This window comes from Zalophus californianus, chromosome 10 (assembly GCF_009762305.2).
Source record: "Zalophus californianus isolate mZalCal1 chromosome 10, mZalCal1.pri.v2, whole genome shotgun sequence".
NCBI classification, from domain to species: domain Eukaryota; kingdom Metazoa; phylum Chordata; class Mammalia; order Carnivora; family Otariidae; genus Zalophus; species Zalophus californianus.
Genome location: NC_045604.1, coordinates 91,173,540 through 91,187,516, shown reverse-complemented (window position 1 = coordinate 91,187,516; position 13,977 = coordinate 91,173,540). Strand labels below are relative to the sequence as shown.

The following is a 13,977-nucleotide window of genomic DNA, read 5'->3' as shown; positions in this document are numbered from 1 at the left end:
CATAACCTCAATAATTAACCTTTCCTGTAAGTTATTTTTTACTGACTTTTGAGTATATATATATATTTGCATTTGGCAAATATATATATGTTAAATATATATATATAATATATATATACTGAGCTTTTGAAATAATTTCTCTATGATTTCTCCGTGATCTCCATGGAGATATCTCCATTTCTCCAATGATCTCCATGATTTCTTAGTGTATACTTTCTCAAAATAGTAGAGGCTCTCACCAATCTATTATGGGAATCAACGAGTACGACAAACCTGTTCATATGTATTCCTCCAGAATTAAATTATTGAGATTAAGCCTTTTTTTACCCTTGATAATTCTTTTTTTAAGGCTTTATTTATTGATTGTTTGATTTATTTATTATTTATTTGAGAGAAAGAGCATGAAAGAGAGAGAGAGAGCACGAGCAGGGGGCAGTGATAGAGGGAGAGGGAGAAGCAAACTCCCTGCCAAGCAGGGATCCTGATGCAGGACTCAGTCCCAAGACCCTGGGACTGTGACCTGAGCCAAATGCAAACACTTAACCAACTGAGCCATTCAGGTGCCCTCCCTTGATAATTCTTTAAGGTTTCCTCTTGACCATGTATCTTCTGCCTTTCCTTGGTCCCTGAGACAAGCAATGGTTATGAAATGCAAACTAGAACAATAAACTTCCTTTACTCCTTTCAAGGAGATAATCTGGATGTGTAACACATAATGTGTAACAATCATTCTGCTTTTGTGGCTAAATTCAGTAAGTGCTTCTCTGTGGTCATGGTACAGAGTCACTTACAGCCAGCTCTATTTACTTCCATTCCCACTACTTTATTCGAATCATTAAGCAGAGACATGTTAAGATTTTTAAGAATTTTTACTTCCTTAGTCTCCAGCTTGAGTGATCACTCTATCAATAGTGTGGTGCCCAGATGGTCAGGATACAAGATTAAATACATGAAGGCTATAACAATGATAAAGCAGTAAATGGTATTGGACTGCACCAAGGAAATCATAGTAAGAATAGAGAGGAGGATATGACAGGAAATGGATACACATACACACGTGTGCATGCTCAAAGGGAAAGAACCACTATGTGGGAAATATCATTAATTCGGTATTAACTATATCAATTATACCTAGATATCCAGATAAATATGTCTCTTGGGCAGCTGAATATTCATTTAGTCATTCATTCATATGATAAAGATTTATGGAGTGTATTGCATGCAGTGCTGAAGTTATTGAATTAACCACACAGTATCATATATGCTGTCTTTCAAATGTTGTATTTATTTCTTTTCTCCTTTTCTGGATTTATGTACATTATCCAGAAAAGGAGAAAAGAAAGAAAATAGTTGCTCTTTCTATAGCATGGCAGATTATACTCTCAGAAAGTTTCTTCTATTAAATAAAAATACATACAGGAAACATAAAGTAAAATTGCTTTTTAATGATTTGCTTAGACTCATAAAGAAAATGAGAACAATTCAAAAAAACAAAACAGAACAGAAAAAAATCATCAAGTTGAAACTTGATAGTAAAAATTTTAAAATGCAAAAGTAGATTTGCCTGAAGCAAATTCCAATACGAGTACTGAGATAGGAGGTGAAACTTTGGACTCACAGCAATATTGGGCAGCTTAACCTAGGATTCCCATAATAAGCAAGGACTTTCAAAAATGAACAGATGCTCTGGTTTCCAGCCCAGCATGTAAGAAGTTTGGAAATTGCCACTCTGTCCTAACAACTAAAAAGCTGAACAAACTGGAAAATCAACAAACTCTTCTAGAATCTAAAAGAGAGATGATGAAACAGGGCAAACCGCTGCAGCCAAGATCAAAGAGAAAGGCAAATACAGGGAGTCCTGGCTTACCAGAGTGGAGACTTACAAGCAGAAACCACAGTGGTAACCAGACCAGGATAGGAAACCCTGACCTATAACTGAATTGCTAGGTGTGCTGTGTGGATAATTCTGAGAGGTAAAAACTCCAGGGAAGGCAATCATGGGGGATTTCTACAACCAGATTACCACAGTAAGTATCAGAGAAAAACCCTGCATACTTCTCATAGGGAGAAGGGAAGAGGAATCATTTTGAAATATACCAGACAGCTCTTTTCTTTGTAACAAGGCCTGCCCTCAGGAGGAAACTAGTTAAACTTAACCCAACTGGATGGAGTATTATCAGAGCCTAACTGACCTTGAAGAAGGTAAATACCCAACTTCAGCCATCTTTTTCCACATAAGGGAGGAGAAAAAAGCTGGGAAACTCTTACAATCCGGAGGCATAGGCTCCATAAAAGAGTGAGAGTTACATAGGCTATAGAACACTTCCCCTCCAGGAGGGGGAGACGAACCATGAGAGATGATGGACTCTGAAAAACAAACTGAGGGTTCTAGAGGGGAGGGGGGTAGGGGGATGGGTTAGCCTGGTGATGGGTATTGAGGAGGGCACGTTCTGCATGGAGCACTGGGTGTTATGAACAAACAATGAATCATGGAACACTGCACCAAAAACTAATGATGTAATATATGGGGATTAACATAACAATAAAAAAAAAAAAAAGAACACTTCCCCTCCAGAACACCACACCACCAGATTACTAATGACCTAACTACAGCATTTCCTTTTTCCCAAGAAGTCTGGCTATCAAGAAAAAATTACAAAGCATACAAAAAGGCAAAAAACACAATTTGAAGAGACAGAACAAGCATTAGAACCAGACACGGCAGGGGTGTTGGAATTATCAGACCAGTAACTGAAAACGACTATGATTAATATGCCCAGGGCTATAATGGGTACAGTAGACAGCATGTAAGAACAGATGGGCAATATAAGCAGATAGATGGGAATCCTGAGAAAGAACGAAAAAGTAATGCTGGAGATCAAAAACACTATAATAGAAATGAAGAATGCATTTGATGGACTTATTAGTAGACTGGACCTGGCTGAGGAAAGAATCTCTGAGCTGAAGGGTGTGTCAATAGAATCACGAAAAAACAAAAAGCAAAAGAAACAAAAACAAACAAACAAACAAAATGAAAACAAAAAAAAACAGAACAAAATATGCAGACTGTAGGACAACTACAAAATGTGTAACATATGTATAATGTGAATACCAGAAGAAAAAGAGAAACAGAAAAAATATTTGAAACCATAATGACTGAGAATCTCCCCCAAATTAATGTCAACCCCAAACCACAGATCAAGGAAGCTCAGAGAACATCAACAGGATAAGTGCAAAACAAACAAAAAAATCACACCCAGGCATATCATTTTTCAACTACAGAAAATCACAGAAACAGAAAAAATCTTGAAAGAAACCAGAGGAGAAAGACACCTTATCTATAGAGGAACAAAGATAACAGTCACATCCAACTTCTCCTCAAAAACCATGCAAGCAGGGGAGCCTGGGTAGCTCAGTCAGTTAAGCGTCTACCTTTGGCTCAGGTCATTATCTCAGGGTCCTAGGAGTGAGGAGTCTGCTTCTCCCTCTCCCTTTGCCCCTTCCCCATTGATGCACTCTCTCTCTCTCTCTCTCTCTCTCAAATAAAATCGTTTAAAAAAATGCAAACAAAGAGTGAAGTGAAATATTTAAAGTGTTGAGAGAAATAAAACTACCAACATAGAATTCTGTACCTAGAGAAATTACCCTTTGTTGTGAAGGAGAAATAAAGACTTTGCCAGATAAGAAAAGAAAAAAAATTGAGAGAATTTTTTGCCAGTGGACCGGCCTTGCAAGATATGTTAAAAGAAGTTCTTTAGGGAGAAGGAAAATGATACAGGTCAGAAACTCAGATCTACAAAAACAAAGGAAGAGCATCAGAGAAGGAATAAGTGAAGATAAAAATGAAAACTTTAATTTTTCTAATTCTTATTTGACCTAAAAGATAAAAATTTGTTCAAAGCAATAATAGAGTGATGTAATCAAAAAGACCAAATAGGAGTTTTCTACTGTCTTCTCCACAAAGAACATCAATTTTGACAGTCACCCACATGCAAAAGCCCCTTTGTGGAAGTTAGAGAGTCAAGTAGAGAAGTTCCAGCACATCGGTAAGCAGAAAATCCAAGATTGGTCATACTGATGAGGGTAAGAGAAACAATTTCATTTTACCAGTGTCACCCTGACCACAACGTGGCACATCTCAGTGCCTAGAGAAATCTTCTTTGCCTATAATTCCCCCATCAGGGAAATTAAGAGTGAATGAGTAAGTATCTGGCTTCCCAAGTTGTGAGGGACACTGGCAAAGAGATCCACTTTTTTCTTGCTCCATCCAGAATACTGAGATGCATTGCATGACTGGGGCAGGAACAAGCTAGGGGAACAGCAGCAGCCAAGACTCTCAGAGGTCATCAAAGGGATGCAGATCCTACAAATCACTTTGAAGATCCCATCAAAAAGCCTGCCAATGAGCTGCTGTTAACACCTTGACTATAGTTCCCCCTAACTGGTCCACAAACACCAATGATACTCCATGCAAGTCACCCACACAAAATCCATATCCTGTGGCTGGCTCCCTATGTGCAACTCCAAGGGTGTCAAGAGTGAGCCTTTGCAGATGACTTGTGTGCACACAGAGAAAGCTGGTCCAAATCTATGGGATTGGAAGAAGGTACACAAATTTGAGCATTCAGCATCACGCTATGGAAAGCAAATAGTATACTCTCATCACCTAGCCTAGCATAGCAGGATTGACAGAAGTCAAAGTCTTAATAATTCACTTCCAAGAGGGAACAAGTAGTATGAAGCAAGCATACCCATTGAAAGGGTCTGAGAAAGCCTCAGAATCCCTAACTGGTTGAAAAAAGGTATTTTCTTCCTGAAAGCAGTCAGAAAAGACTGGAGGAGGTGACTGCTACTTCAGATGTAAAGACTCAGGCTCAAAGTGAAGGGATGAATAAAGATACTCCATGCAAATAGAACCAAAAGAGATCAGGATTGCTATATTCATATCAATTTTAAGTCAAAAACTGTATCAAATGACAAAGAAGTTTATATAATGACAAAGGAGTCAATTTTATCAAGATGATATAACAATTATAAATATATACACACCCAACATCAGGGTACTTAAATATATTAAGCAAATACTAACAAATCTGCAGGGAGAAATAGGCAACAATATAATAGTAAGAGACTTCAATACCATACTATGAACAATGGATAGATCATCCAGACATAAAATCAATAAGAAAACAGCAGACTTGAATGACACAATAGACCAAACAAACCTAAAACAACCTAACACACATTCTTCTCAAACACACATGGAACATTCTCTAGGCTATATCTTCTATGAGGTCTCAAACAAGCCTTAGCAACAACAATGGTATGAAACAGGAAATCAATAACATGAGAAATAGTGGAAAATTTACAAATATGCAGAAATTAAATAATACACTCCTGAACAACCAGTGGGTCAAAGGAGAAATAAAAAGGGAAACTTAAAAATATCTGGCACCAAATGAAAATTGAAACAGAGCATATCAAAACTTACAGGATTCAGCAAAACAGCTCTAAGAGGGAAGTATACAGCTAAAAATGCCTACATTAAGAAAAAAATTAAAACTTCAAATGAACAACCTAACTTTACATTTCAAGGAACTAGAAAAAGAAGAAAAAGGTAAACACAAAATTACCAGAAGGAGGGAAATAACAAAGATCAGAGAAGAAACAAATTATGGAAACCAGAAACACAGCAGAAAGATGCATGAAACTAAGATCTGCTTTTTTGAAAAAATAAACAAAATTGAAAAGCATGTACGTAGACTAAAAAAAGAGAGAAAAGACTCAAAAATCAGAAATGAAAGAGGAGAGGAAACATTACAACTGATACCACAGAAACATGAAGGATCATGACTACTAGAAACAATTATATGTGAACAAATTGGATAATTAGATGGATACATGGGGCGTCTGGGTGGCTCAGTCATTAAGCATCTGCCTTCAGCTCAGGTCATGATCCTAGGGTCCTGGAATCGAGCCCTGCATCAGGCTCTCTGCTCAGGAGGAGACCTGCTTCTCCCTCTCCCACTCCCCCCGCTTGTGTTCCCTCTCTTGCTGTCTCTCTCTGTGTCAAATAAATAAATAAAATCTTTAAAAAAAAAAAAACAGGGTTGGGGAAAAGATGACGGAGGTATAGGGGACCCTATTCCAACCAGTCCCGGGAATTAAGCTGGATATCTACCAGACCACTCTGAACACCCACAAAATCAGCCTGAGATGTAAGAAGATAGATCTGGATCTCCACAAACAGAATATCAGAGGTGGGTGGTTTCGAGGTACAAAGTGGGGAACCATGATTCTGTGGGCAGATATCAGAGGATAAATGGCAGTGGGAGGGAGCCTGGCCATGGGGATCCTACACCGCAGGTGAGGGATAGCCTCCCACACTGGGGACCGGGCACAGACTCGCAGACCGGTAGTGGCGGGGAAAGGACTTTAGGGCAGCCCCCCAGACAGAAACCTGGAGCAGTGGAGCCACGCATGCAAACTGGGGGCAGGTGGCGGTTTTAGAAGCACAAAGGGCAGAGACGTGCCCCAACCTGGAGGCGAGGACTGGGAGCTACTACAGAACACTCATGAAAGAAATTGAAGAAGACACAAAAAGATGGAAGAACATTTCATGCTCATGGGTAATAAGAATAAGCATTGTTAAAATATCTATGCTACCCAGAGCAATCTATACCTTCAAAGCCATCCTGATCAAAATTCCAATGACAATTTCAAAGTGCTGGAACAAACAATCCTAAAATTTGTACAGAATCAGAAAAGACCCCGAATCACCAAGGAAATGTTGAAAAAGAAAAAGCTGGGGGCATCACGTTGCCTGATTTCAAGCTATATTACAAAGCAGTGATCACCAAGACAGCATGGTATTGGCACAAAAACAGACATATAGACCCATGGAACAGAATAGAGAACCCAGATATGGACCCTCAACTCTATGGTCAAATCATCTTTGACAAAGCAGGAAAAAACATGCAATGGAAAAAAGACAGTCTCTTCAATAAATGGTGCTGGGAAAATTGGACAGCCACAAGCAGAAGAATGAAATTCTACCATTCTCTAACACCATACACAAAGATATGTATGTGTGATTAACATAACATAATAAAATAAAATTTAATAAATAAAAAACTAGATGGATACATCCTTAGAAACATACAGCCTACAAAGACTGAATCAACAAAAAAAACAAAAACAGAAACAGAAAACCTGAACAAACCAAAAATGAGTAAGGAGAATGAAGCAGAAATAAAAACCCTCCCAACAAAGAAAAGCCCAGCTCCAGATGGTTTCACACATGAATTGTACCACTTCTTTAAAGAATTAACCCCAATCCGATAGGCGGAGCAAGATGGCGGAGGAGTAGGAAACCTGGATTTCATCTGGTCTCAGGAATTCAGCTGAATAGGGATCAAACCATTCTGAACACCTACGAACTCAACAGGAGATCCAAGAGAAGAATAGCAACAACTCTCTGAACAGAAAAGCGACCACTTTCTGGAAGGTAGGACGTGTGGAGAAGTGGATCCAAGGCGATATTCGGGAGGATAGATGGCGGGGGAGGGGGCGTCCATCGGCTGCTTCTGGCAAATGCTAGAGCCGGAGCACAAAATCGGAACTTTTAGAAGTCAGCTCCGCTGAGGGACGTCGCTCCAGTGGCTAAGCGGGGGGTGGAACCCTCGTGGGACAGTGTGGTCTCAGGACCCTCGGGGGTCACAGAAAGACCGGGGGTGCCTGAGTGCAGCACAGCTCCCAGGTATCGGAGCGGGGAAGCCGGCTGTAGAGACGGAGCCAAGGTGCGGGCTCTCAGCTCGGGGTTGCCATAAACTGTGATCCGCGGCCCAATCGGGCCACTGCTCCTCCAGCAGGGACCCAACAAGTGGCAGATCCGGGGAGACTCCCCTTCCTCCCCCAGGAGGAGCGGCGGCGAAGCGCACCACAGGGATCTTCTGGGTTTGGAGACTCCACACGGGGTTGGGTGCCAGAGATAGAAACGCTCGGTCACAGGCCGGGTGAGCACAGAGTGCAGCCGGAGACTGGGAACACGGGAGTGACTGCTTTTCTCTGGGGGCGCACTGAGGAGTGGGGCCCCAAGTTCATGGCTCCTCCGGGCGGAGATTGGGAGGCCACCATTTTCACTCTTGTCCTCCAAAGCTGTACGGAAAGCTTGCAGGGAACAAAAGCTCCCGAGAGCAAACCCAAGCAGATTGCTTATCCCGGACCAGCAAGGGTGGGGCAATTCCGCCTCCAGCAAAGACATTTGGGAATCACAGTAACAGGCCCCTCTCCAAGAAGCTCAGCATGAACAGCCAGCCAAGACCAAGTTTACTGATCAAGGAGAACGGGAGAACTCCAGCGCTGGGGGAATACTGCACATAGAATTCATGGCTTTTTTACCATTATTCATTAGTTTTTCAAAGTTAATTTTTTTAACTTTTTCTTTTAATTTTTCTTTTTCCCTTTTTCAACCAAGATCTTATCAATCCCTTTTTGAAAAAAATTTTTTTTTATTTTTCATTTTTAGGGTCATATTCTATCCCTTCATAGTAGATACCCTTATTTTTGGCATATATATATAAGTTGCTCTCTCCTTAAAATTTTGAGATACAGTTTCGTCTAACAGATCAAAATATACCCTAAATCACTAGTGTATGGCTTTGTTCTAGTCTCCTCCCTGATCACATTCTCCCCCTTTTTTTATCTTTTTTTTTTTAAAAAATCTTTCTTTTTTCAAACAACTTCTTATCAAATCCTTTTATAAAATCTTTTATAATTTTCATCTTTACAGTCATCTTCCATGCCTTCATTGTATCAACCCTTATATTGTACATATATAAGTCTTTCTTTAAAATGTATGAGGCATTTTCTTCTAACAGACCAAAATACATCCAAAATCTACTGTGTGGCACTGATCTATGCACTAGCCTGATCATATTTGATCATATTCTGTCTTTTGTTTTGTTTTGTTCTGTTTTTGTTTTATTTTATCTTTTTCTTTTTTTTTCTCTTTCTTTCTTTCCCTTTCTTTTCCCCTGGTTTCAGGTCTTTTCTGATTTCTTTAGAGTATATTTGCTGGAGACGTTGTTAACCTGGGGGCATTTTGTTCTCTCATTCATCTGTTCTCCTCTGGACAAAATGAAAAGACGAAAAAAAATCACCTCAGCAAAAAGAACAAGAGGTAGTACCGTCTGCCAGGGACCTACTCAATACGGACATTAGTACGATGTCAGACCTAGAGTTCAGAATCATGACTTTAAAGACACTAGCTGGGCTTGAAAAAAGCATGGAAGTTATTAGAGAAACCCTTTCTGGAGAAATAAAAGAACTAAAATCTAACCAACTCAAAATCAAAAAGGCTATTAATGAAGTGCAATCAAAAATGGGGGTACTAACTGCTAGGATAAATGAGGCAGAAGAGAGAATCAGCGATATAGAAGACCAAATGATGGAAAATAAAGAAGCTGAGAAAAAGAGAGAGAAACAACTACTGGATCACGAAGGCAGATTTCGAGAGATAAGTGATACGATAAGATGAAACAACATTAGAATAATTGGGATCCCAGAAGAAGAAGAAAGAGAGAGAGGGGCAGAAGGAATATTGGAGCAAATTATAGCAGAGAACTTCCCTAATGGGGGGAAGGAAACAGGCATCAAAATCCAGGAGGCACAGAGAACCCCTCTCAAAATCAATAAAAATAGGTCAACACCCCGACATCTAATAGTAAAATTTACGAGTCTCAGAGACAAAGAGAAAATCTTGAAAGCAGCTCGGGAGAAAAGATCTGTAACCTACAATGGTAGAAACATTAGATTGGCAACAGACCTATCCACAGAGACCTGGCAAGCCAGAAAGGACTGGCATGATATCTTCAGAGCACTACACGAGAAAAATATGCAGCCAAGAATACTATATCCTGCTAGGCTGTCATTGAAAATTGAAGGAGAGATAAAAACCTTCCAGGATAAACAAAAAATAAAGGAATTTGCAAACACGAAACCAGCCCTCCAAGAAATATTGAAAGGGATCCTCTAAGCAGAGAGCCTAAAAGCAGCATAGACCAGAAAGGAACACAGACGATATACAGTAACAGTCACCTTACAAGCAATACAATAGCACTAAATTCATACCTTTCAATAGTTACCCTGAATGTAAATGGGCTGAATGCCCCAATCAAAAGACACAGGCTATCAGAATGGAATAAAAAACAAGACCCATCAATATGCTGTCTGCAAGAGACTCATTTTAGACTCAAAGACACCCTCAGATTGAAAGTGAGGGGGTGGAAAACCATTTACCATGCTAATGGACACCAAAAGAAAGCTGGGGTGGCAATCCTTATGTCAGACAAATTAGATTTTAACACAAAGACTGTAATAAGAGATGAGGAAGGCCACTATATCCTACGTAAAGGGTCTATACACCAAGAAGATCTAACAATTGTAAATAGCTATGCCCTTAACATGGGAGCAGCCAATTATATAAGGCAATTAATAACAAAAGCAAAGAAACACATTGACAACAATACAATAATAGTGGGGGACTTTAACACCCCCCTAACTGAAATGGACAGATCAACAAGGAAATAAAGACATTAAATGACACACTGGACCAAATGGACTTCACAGATATATTCAGAACATTCCATCCCAAAGCAACGGAATACACATTCTTCTCTAGTGCCCATGGAACATTCTCCAGAATTGATCACATCCTAGGTCACAAATCACGTCTCAACCGGTACCAAAAGATTGGGATTATTCCCTGCATATTTTCAGGCCACAATGCTTTGAAACTAGAACTCAATCACAAGAGGAAAGTCAGAAAGAACTCAAATACATGGAGGCTAAAGAGCATCCTACTAAAGAATGAATGGGTCAACCAGGATATTAAAGAAGAATTTAAAAAATTCATGGAAACCAATGAAAATGAAAACACAACTGTTCAAAATCTTTGGGATACAGCAAAGGCAGTCCTGAGAGGAAAGTAGATAGCAATACAAGCCTTTCTCAAGAAACAAGAAAGGTCTCAAATACATAACCTAACCCTACACCTAAAGGAGCCGGAGAAAGAACAGCAAAGAAAGCCTAAACCCAGCAGGAGAAGAGAAATCATAAAGATCAGAGCAGAAATCAATGAACTAGAAACCAAAAGAACAGTAGAACAGATCAACGAAACTAGGAGCTGGTTCTTTGAAAGAATTAACAAGATTGATAAACCCCTGGCCAGACTGATCAAAAAGAAAAGAGAAATGACCCAAATCAACAAAATCATGAATGAAAGAGGAGAGATCACAACCAACACCAAAGAAATACAAACAAGTATAAGAACATATTATGAGCAACTCTATGCCACCAAATTAGATAACCTGGAAGAAATGGGTGCATTCCTAGAGATGTATCAACTACCAAAATTGAACCACGGAGAAATAGAAAACCTGAACAGACCTATAACCACTAAGGAAATTGAAGCAGTCATCAAAAATCTCCCCAGAAACAAAAGCCCAGGGCCAGATGGCTTCCCAGGGGAATTCTCCCAAACATTTAAAGAAGAATTAATACCTATTCGCCTGAAACTGTTCCAGAAAATAGAAATGGAAGGAAAAGTTCCAAACTTATTTTATCAGGCCACCATGACCTTGATCCCCAAACCAGACAAAGACCCCATCAAAAAGGAGAATTACAGACCAATATCCTTGATGAACATGGATGCAAAAATTCTCACCAAAATACTAGCCAATAGGCTCCAACAGTACATTAAAAGGATTATTCACCACGACCAAGTGGGATTTATCCCTGGGCTGCAAGGTTGGTTCAACATCCACAAATCAATCAACGTGATATAATATATTAACAAAAGAAAGAACAAGAATCATATGATCCTCCCGATAGATGCAGAGAAAGCATTTGACAAAGTACAGCATCCTTTCTTGATCAAAACTCTTCAGAGTATAGGGATAGAGGGTACCTACCTCAATATCACAAAAGCCATCTATGAAAAACCTACATGCGAATATCATTCTCAATGGGGAAAAGCTGAGAGCTTTTCCCCTAAGGTCAGGAACGCGGCAGGGTTGTCCCCTCTCACCACTGCTATTCAACATAGTATTAGAAGTCCTAGCCACAGCAATCAGACAACAAAAAATAAATAAATAAATAAATAAAAGGCATCCAAATCAGCAAAGAGGAAGTCAAACTCTCACTCTTTGCAGATGATATGATACTTTATATGGAAAACACAAAGACTCCACCCCAAAACTGCTAGAACTCATACAGGAATTCAGTCAAGTAGCAGGCTATAAAATCAATGCACAGAAATCATTGGCATTCCTATACACCAACAACAAGACAGAAGAGAGACAAATTAAAGAGTCGATCCCATTTACAATTGCACCCAAAACCATAAGATACCGAGGAATAAATCTAACCAAAGAGGCAAAGGATCTGTACTCAGAAAACTATAAAATACTCATGAAAGAAATTGAGGAAGACACACAGAAATGGAAAAACATTCCATGCTCGTGGATTTGAAGAACAAAGATTGTGAAGATGTCAATGCTACCTAGAGCAATCTACACATTCAATGCAATCCCCATCAAAATACCATCCACTTTTTTCAAAGAAATGGAACAAATAATCCTAAAATTTGTATGGAACCAGAAGAGACCCAGAATAGCCAGAGGAATGTTGAAAAAGAAAAGCAAAGCTGGTGGCATCACAATTCCGGACTTCCAGCTCTATTACAAAGCTGTCATCATCAAGACAGTATGGTACTGGCACAAAAACAGACACATAGATCAGTGGAACAGAATCGAGAGCCCAGAAATGGACCCTCAACTCTATGGTCAACTCATCTTTGACAAAGCAGGAAAGAATGTCCAATGGCAAAAAGACAGTCTCTTCAACAAATGGTGTTGGGAAAATTGGACAGCCACATGCAGAAGAATGAAACTGGACCATTTCCTTACACCACACACAAAAATAGACTCCAAATGGTTGAAAGACCTAAACGTGAGACAGGAGTCCATCGAAATCCTCAAGGAGAACACAGGCAGCAACCTCTTCGACCTCAGCCGCAGCAACTTCTTCCTAGAAACATCGCCAAAGGCAAGGGAAGCCAGGGCAAAAATGAACTATTGGGATTTCATCAAGATAAAAAGCTTTTGCACAGCAAAAGAAACAGTCCACAAAACCAAAAGACAACTGACAGAATGGGAGAAAATATTTGCAAATGACATATCAGATAAAGGGCTAGTATCCAAAATCTATAAAGAACTTATCAAACTCAACACCCAAAGAACACATAATCCAATCAAGAAATGGGCAGAAGACATGAACAGACATTTTTCCAAAGAAGACATCCAAATGGCCAAGAGACACATGAAAAAGTGCTCAACATCGCTCGGCATCAGGGAAATCCAAATCAAAACCTCCATGAGATACCACCTCACACCAGTCAGAATGGCTAAAATTAACAAGTCAGGAAACGAGAGATGTTGGCGGGGATGCAGAGAAAGGGGAACCCTCCTACACTGCCACTGGGAATGCAAGTTGGTGCAACCACTCTGGAAAACAGTATGGAGGTTCCTCAAACTGTAGAAAATAGAGCTACCATACAATCCAGCCATTGCACTACTGGGTATTTACCCCAAAGATACAAATGTAGGGATCCGAAGGGGTACGTGCACCCCGATGTTTATAGCAGCAATGTCCACAATAGCCAAACTGTGGAAAGCGCCAAGATGTCCATCGACAGATGAATGGATAAAGAAGAAGTGGTATATATACACAATGGAATATTATGCAGCCATCAAAAGGAATGAGATCTTGCCATTTGCAATGACGTGGTTGGAACTGGAGGGTGTTAGGCTGAGTGAAATAAGTCAATCAGAGAAAGACATGTATCATATGACCTCACTGATATGAGGAATTCCTAATCTCAGGAAACAAACTGAGGGTTGCTGGATTGGTGGGGGG

General features: G+C 39.8%; 1 protein-coding gene across 1 annotated transcript in view; it reads left to right on the top strand.

Moving 5' to 3' along the window:
* Nucleotides 1–13,977, top strand: part of LOC113932540 (ATP-binding cassette sub-family A member 3-like) — a 256,540-nt gene that overhangs the window by 225,120 nt on the left and 17,443 nt on the right.